This window comes from Alosa alosa, chromosome 19 (genome assembly GCF_017589495.1).
Source record: "Alosa alosa isolate M-15738 ecotype Scorff River chromosome 19, AALO_Geno_1.1, whole genome shotgun sequence".
In the NCBI taxonomy this organism is placed as follows: domain Eukaryota; kingdom Metazoa; phylum Chordata; class Actinopteri; order Clupeiformes; family Clupeidae; genus Alosa; species Alosa alosa.
Genome location: NC_063207.1, coordinates 9,803,228 through 9,810,727, shown reverse-complemented (window position 1 = coordinate 9,810,727; position 7,500 = coordinate 9,803,228). Strand labels below are relative to the sequence as shown.

Genomic DNA, 7,500 nt, shown 5'->3' with positions numbered 1-7,500 from the left:
AACACGAAACACGTCACAGCTGTGACAACAGCGACCCAAATATGCTGAGAAGGAAACAGCTTATCAGCGTCTGGTAAATTAATAATGAACTCTTCCTTTATGAGTCCCTCTGGCAGCGTTTCCAACGGCAACTTTTCCGCTGCTGGCGAAAGAAGAAGAAAAACACACACACACACACACACACACACACACACACACACAGCGCTCTTACCTTTTCAAAACATTCAGCAGCTGCTCCTTTTCACGAGTACATTTCTAGTTTTTTTGCTCCAAAGAAACGAATCCAGTTCCCCGACGTTAATTCTTTTACGAGCCAGAGGACTGCTCTTTTGAGCTCGAGTACACCAGATGACAAACAAGCCAGGGAGAGAGTGAGAGAGAGAGAGATGAGAGAGGGACAGAGAGAGAGAGAGGGATAGTGAGAGAGTGAGGGAAAAAATGAACGTTGGAGTCTCTACATCCTCCGTGGTGAGCTCAGTGCACCCACGAGATGAGAGACGTTCTTTCTCCCGAACGGCTCCAAATAGGCCACATCTGTCAGAGATGCCACATTTACGGTTGTGTGGAACGCGCACACACACACACATATACACACACACACCCAGAACAGAACTTCAGGAGTGACTTCCCCACGCGCCTTCCTCTTTGCCTAGCTTCTGCTTCAGCCCTTCCAAGCCCAGGGAGAACGTCTTGTCTTCGATAAACATCCGAGTTAGTCCTGTGCCTGCCCAACTCGCTCCATGCTGTCCGTGAAGTTGTCGGGGTTATGCACCGTATAAGCCCCGCTGGTCACTCCTCTCTCGGCCACACAAAGACTCTCTCTCACAAGCTACTTAATCTGGGCAGCGCAACAGCATGGGATGGCTGGCTGACTAGCTGACTGGCTGGCCTTGCAAAGGCTCTCTCTTTCTCTCTCGCACACACACACACACACATACACACACACACACTCTCTCTCTCTTCTATGCATACACTTGCACACACACTTGAGCTCATACACACTCGGCCGCACGCTCATGCACAGATGTTGGTCTGCTGTGGGGCTCTCATCTGCACTGGCCACTCCTCCGCACTTAGGGAGGGGAGCTGGGATTGGATGGGAGGGTAGAGCTCGTCTCCTCCCATATCACTCACCACAGTTCAGTCAGGTTAAGTCCACGAGGCTGTGTGTTTGTGTGTGTGTGTGTGTGAGGGAGAGAGAGAGAGAAAGAGAGACTGTGAAAAGGAGAGAAAATGAGTTATATCCTGCTTACAAGCTGGGATTGCAAGGTCGAGACCGTCCAAGTGAGCTTGTACTGGGCTAAAAGTGAGTGACACACCGATAGAGAGAAGAGGGAATAGATGAACAGCTCAGTGTGTCAGACAGAAATAATGACACACACACACACATACCCCCCCACACACACACACACACACACACATAGACGAGTATTAGGCTCTTGTTTCTCTAAGGCAGATTCTTCAGTTGATTTTTACTAATGCCAGACCTTCTGTCCATTAGTCCAAGTTTGTAAACCCTTTCCCCAGCTGGGCTCACCTGTAACATCTGGGCCATATCTCTCTCTCTCCTCTCTCTCTCCTCTCTCTCTCTCTCTCCCTCTCCCCTCTCAGATTATTTTCCCTTTTCTCTACAGCAAGAGAGACCATATTCACAGATTATTTTCATTTTTCTCTACAGCAAGAGAGAGAAAGCGAGAGAGGGAGGAAGACTTCTTTTACCCACTTTTAACACCACAACTCACAAAAAGCGCTTCAGCCTTCGGCAATTAGAAAGAAATCACTTGACGTGTGGAACGGAGTGGAATTAATGAATGTGGAACGGTGCACTAATGGAATTTCTTAAATGATAGGGAATCTTGAGCACAAAAATCACTGGAAAACAGAGAGAGAGAAAGAAAGAGAGAGAAAGAGAGAGGAGAGAGAGAGAGAGAGAGAGACCAGAGGAAAAAATTCAGCTCTTTATCACTCACTGTCTGTACATAATGACCCTCTTGTGACATACACATCTGTACAGAATGTCTCAGTTGTGACAGACAGACACACACACACATACATCTTTTCAGGAATCCATCAATGCCAGTGCAGTATCGGGAGAGTCCTGAGCCATGACACACACCACTGAGACCTGTTCTTCACTTACACCATAACTCTGCCACACCATGACAGACAGCCATAACTCAGATCACCAAACCCAGAAGAAGATAAGCATGCCATCTTTCTCTCTCTCTCTCTCTCTCTCTCTCTCTCTCTCTCTCTCTCTCTCTTTCCCCATCTGTTCCTCTCTCTCTCCTCCTTCAGACACTGTCCCGCTTTCTTCTCACTTTCACTGCTTTCGCATTGGCTCTTCTCTCGTTCGTCTTTCTCACTCTCTGTTCCAATGTCTTGTTCTCTCTTTGTCACTCTCTCTCTCTCTCTGTCTCACTCTCTCTCTTTCCTCTCTTCTCTTTCTTTCCTTCTCTGTCAGTCTCTCTCTGTCTCCCATCTTTTCGCTGCTGCATCATCGCTTGGCTCATGCGCACACAATCCCTCGCTGGCCCACAAGCACACAAGCAGCGCAGCACCAGGTCTCATCCTATAATTTTCCCAGAATACATTGCGGCGCCGGGACCGGTGGGGGGAGTCCGGCGGTGACAGTGATGAGAGCTTTTCGCTCCAAGAGCAGATCGGGTTTCGGAGCGAGCCGAGAGCAGAGTGGATCCATCCTGGTGTCTGGAACACTGGAGCCGTGTCCGCTGCTCAGGGTGTGTGTGTGTGTGTGTGTGTGTGCATGTGTGTGTGTGTGTGTGGGGGGGCAGCAGCATCTGTTTCTGCCGTCAGGGCCTTCTTCCCTTCTTATTCTCTTCACAGCGACGTCCCTGCTCTGTCCCTGTCAGCAGGGGGAGAGATCTTGGCCCTTTCACAGCCAAAGAGAGAGAGAGGGAGAGGGAGAGGGAGAGAGAAAGAGAGGGGGGGGAGAAAGAGAGAGAAAGAGGGAGAGATAGAGAGAGAGAGGGAGATAGAGAGAGAGAGAGAGAGAGTGAGGGAGAGAAAAAGGAAGATAGTAAAAGAGAAGATGAGAGGAAGATAGAGAGAAGTGAGAAGGGGAGAGAAAGAACAAGTGAGAAAGTGAGAGGGAAGGAGAGAGAGAGCGGGAGATTGAATAAAAGAACATGACAGAGGAAGAGAGAGAAGTAGGGGCAAGAGAAAGTGAGAGTGGGAAGGAAAGAGAGACACAGAGAGGGAGAGGAAACGAGAGGAAGAGAAAGAGAGGCAGAGGAAAGCCATCTGAGAAGAGAGGTCACGGGAGGTCGCCACGGGTCATTTTTTTAAGGATGGTCACGGTCTCCTGAACGATAATGTGCACGTCTGTCAAATCAGTGTGTGTGTGTGTCTGTGTGACCCACAACCCTGATCTTCTCCATCTGCCAGGAACAAGAAGAAATCATCACACACTGAGGGTTTCTAAAAGTACATCTGTCTTTCAGCCAAACGTCACAGCATAAACACCAACTCCGCACCAACACCCACATCAACACCTATAAAACAACTCTACCTCATCAACTCATCACTCTTACCTCCCACAACGTCTCACGGTACAACAACTCCTCAATACCATGAGGCCTCAGCACGGCACTAAGTCAGCTTTCCTGAATCTTATGCACATGATACCTCTTTGTGTCTGTCTGTCTGTCTGTCTCTCTCTCTCTTTCTCTCTGTCTGTTTGTCTGTCTGTCTGTCTGTCTGTGGCCCTGCATTCTTTCCCTAACTGGCAGCATCAGAGCGTCTCCCTCTAATTACGCAGGGACATATCTGAGCTCTAACATCATCTGATGGGAGGAAAAGGTTCAGAGGTTGCGGCTGAAGACCTCAAACGCGGTGAGCCACCCCGCCACAGCCATATTTTACACACCCCGTGACATGGCCATTTTTACGTGGATTTATTTAGCATTTATATATTCTTTTTTAGACACATGCACACACACACACACACACACACACACACACATATTTATATTTTTGTATGGAAAGTGACACACAGCAGGGAGTGGAATATGATTTAATGTAAGGACATTGGTCAAGAATTGATTCCAACTACACCAACATAGCTGCGAGCCAAGGAGGCTCCGGTAAATCTTGGATAATTTGGCAGTGTACGCGTGTATGATAACTGCAGTGGCTTGCACAATTACAGGGAAGAGAGAGACAGAAAGTAACATAGATGCAGCTGGTAGGTTGAGGACACAGTTTACCTCATTTTCCATTTGGCTCAGCAGAGCCCAGCTGAGCTGTTCTAGGATCAGTTTTTGCTTTCTAGCCATAATTAACAGGTTATGACCCGGAAAAGGACACACCCTACTCCTCTCTGACATCAGTTCTCCCAGCAGCGCAGACGGTCTTTATCTTCATTCGCTCTAAATAGCGATAGCGTGCAATGATAACGGCTGCAGAGCACTGACCAGATAACACACAGGACATCACAGGACATCCGCACGTTCCTCCACAGTAGATTTTTTCTGCTCTCTCCGTGCAGTGAATCCCCTGGCCTATGCACAGCATCGCATGCCACAAAAGATCTCAATTTCACCTCTCGCACTGACAGAGTCACTTACGCATAATTGAGCCAGAGCGAGAGGAATGCAATCATCGGGCCTTTTTTTCCACTCAATGGTTTTCCAGTCATGTCATGCTGCTGTGTTTGCGTTGTGTCAGTGGCTGCTGTCACTCTGGGGATCGCTCGGTGTGGTCTAATCGCTCTGATGCAGCGCAGTCTGCACCATGTGCCAACGGTAACAAAACATACAGTCACAGTGTGTGTGTGTGTGTGTGTGTGTATGTGTGTGTGTGTGTGTGTGTGTGTGTGTGTGTGTGTGTGTGTGTGTGTGTGTGTGTGTGTATGTACAAGGAGTCACTCCTTTCCGGGGCGTTAGCTTTAGGGTGTGTTTAACACTTGGACTGTCTAGGATGAGAATACAGAGAGTTTCTCTCTTAGTTGCTGTTTTTACTTTCTGGACCTAAATGAAAGAACAGAAATGTTGTAGCCAAATACACTATTAACTTCAGCTAACGTTTTGTTAGTTCTCTTTATTCCCAACACACTCTTTGTTTTTCAGGGTTGACCTTTGCTCGGATAATCCCTAGCAACAAGCACAACAAATGCTTTCTGTCACACACTACATAGTGGAACAATTTATATGTGTCCGCTTCGGCCGAATCCTCTTAATATAGATAAACGCTTGTTCAAATAAAGCCCTAAATTAGACTTGTGGTCAGCTGGTAAAAAAAAAAAAAAAAGTCCAGTCGCACACACACACACACACACGTACACTCACACACAGGTCATATTTCATTGTGTGGACACACACTTCACACGTATCATTTACACAGTCTCTGGTCTCCACACACCCACATGTGCCGAACAATAAAAGGCTCCCACGACAGTGCCAGAAAAAATTGAAGATATCCTGTTTCTTCAGTGAGTCATCCTGAGAATAGGAACAAGCAGAAAAAGTCCCGTTGTGCCGGTTCAGAGTCTAATTCGCATAAATTACACCACTGCAGTAAATGTGCAGGGTAAAACCTCAAAAATAAATGCCTCCCATTGATGGAGGGAAATAAATAAATAAGTCGTCCAAATATGACTTACTTAAACCACATGCCAGCAATTCCACCCATCCAGCACGAGGGCTAGGTTTTGCTTTTCACAAAGAACCATAGAGTGCTCTGCCGCCTGGACAGTGGCCAGTGAGAGCAATCTCGTAGCAAAGCTCAACCCTAGCCTGACAAAGAGAGGCTATAGTTGTCCACGATACTAGTGATCAGCATAAATGTTTCACCTTCAACTCAGAGCATAAGAGATTCCCAAGGGCAAAACACATGGGTTCAAATAATGTTTTCAAGGACAAATAAAGGTTTTTTCGCCCAAAATGCGAAGAGACGTGCTGATGTATAAACAGATTTATTTTGATGCTAACCATGTCTACATGATTTTAACTGACTAAACAGGTTCCAGGTCCAGTGAGTTTATTTTACTTTGAATGACTCACTGTTTGTATCTGCATCACACTTCTGATGCACTGTATGGGTCCTAGAAGAGCCACTTAGTCCTGAAGCCTTATGAATATGGGCCTGTGTTCTGTGCTGGAGAGAGAAGCATCCACACCTGACCAGCGTCTCCTGGCAACCAAACAACAGGATACCAGCGTCTGACCACTGGAGCGAGGGCTGGTGACTTGCAGCATTAGCCAGCTCAACCGGGTGGCTGCGGTCAGCCGAATCTGAACTTCAGTAAATAAATCAACTGCCCAAAAGCTGCAACATACACTCTTTCTCCACCTCTCAAACCGTACACTGTTGCTCGACTGGCTCAGCTGAGTCAAACGTGTTATTTTTGCAATTCCTATGACTTCATAAAGACAGCTGGACAAAAACCCAAAGGCAGACACCACAACGGTGGACTAGAACTGCATGAGGCGGACAAATCTTGGTAATGAAGTGAGGGTAGCAATGGAAAAGGGACAAGTGAATTTAAAGCAACACCAAAGCACTTTTCCTCTGTCACACACACGCTATTTATTTATCCAGCACTGGCTTTGCAAATAACAATGTCCATAGACAAGGTAGAGTATGTTGCATGATTTTATGAAAATATGATGTATTGCGACATCAGAAGCAATTCAAATTTGTAGTTTCTTATGTCTCATTCCATCGAACTACAGATCTGCTACCCGATCTGGCAAACTTACATAGTGCGGTTATAGCCGATAGAGGGCCGCGAAGCGAATGCAGAAGTGCCGTTCACCCTGTTACGAGTTGATGAACCACTGAAACGTTTTTGGAAACATTATTTTAAGGTACAAAACTCTTTGGTGTTGCTTTAAAAAGAGTCTGATGAGGAATGAAAAGAACCACCAGCCAATGGGCTACCATCTGGCAGGCAACTTATTTTACAACAGGTACTTGTGAGTATAAGATTACATTTTCAAAAGGAGCGCTTACTGAAATCAGATCGATCAGATATGTTTAATGAATGAATCAATGAATCCCACATAGATTGCGTGGAAGACTGGTGCATTCCAGTGTAGAGGAGCGGTTTCAGCCAACAGTTATCAGATTATATCACAGCTGACCTCCCTAATGTCAACAAATGGACGACACACTCTGAGCGAGATCGGCTCACCATAATCCTCCATCACAGAGGAAAATACGAGCGAGAAAAACTAGAGCGGTCATTTTATGGTGCCCATTTGCGTGGCGGACATATTCCGTTTTTTTTTTTCAGAGAGGAAAATGATTTTCTCTCCTAAGCTTTTGTGCAGCCCGATATCTGTCTATCAGTTTAGGGTAAATAACGTCAAGGCAGTGAGTCTGGTTTTGCAATCTAGGCGTGTCTTGACAGGCAAGAGCTCAATTAAAGGTGTGAGCTGCTTTTCAGGAGCCCGGCCCAGAACACACCTCAGACCAACTTTACCAAGCCGCTGGTACGTCTGAGTCGCACAACGCCCACAACGACGCGCGCAACAC

At 46.7% G+C, this 7,500-nt stretch overlaps 1 protein-coding gene across 4 annotated transcripts in view; it reads right to left on the bottom strand.

The window, feature by feature from the left end:
• daam1a (dishevelled associated activator of morphogenesis 1a) overlaps positions 1 to 7,500 on the bottom strand; it is a 69,217-nt gene that overhangs the window by 52,784 nt on the left and 8,933 nt on the right. For 3 of the 4 annotated variants that reach the window (XM_048227422.1, XM_048227420.1, XM_048227423.1), the window contains exon 1: positions 212 to 1,038. The exons of the other annotated variant lie outside the window; for it this stretch is intronic. The gene's annotated coding sequence lies outside the window, so the exon portion shown is untranslated. Of the gene's footprint in view, positions 1 to 211; positions 1,039 to 7,500 lie in introns of those variants that run through there. 4 annotated transcript variants of the gene reach the window in all.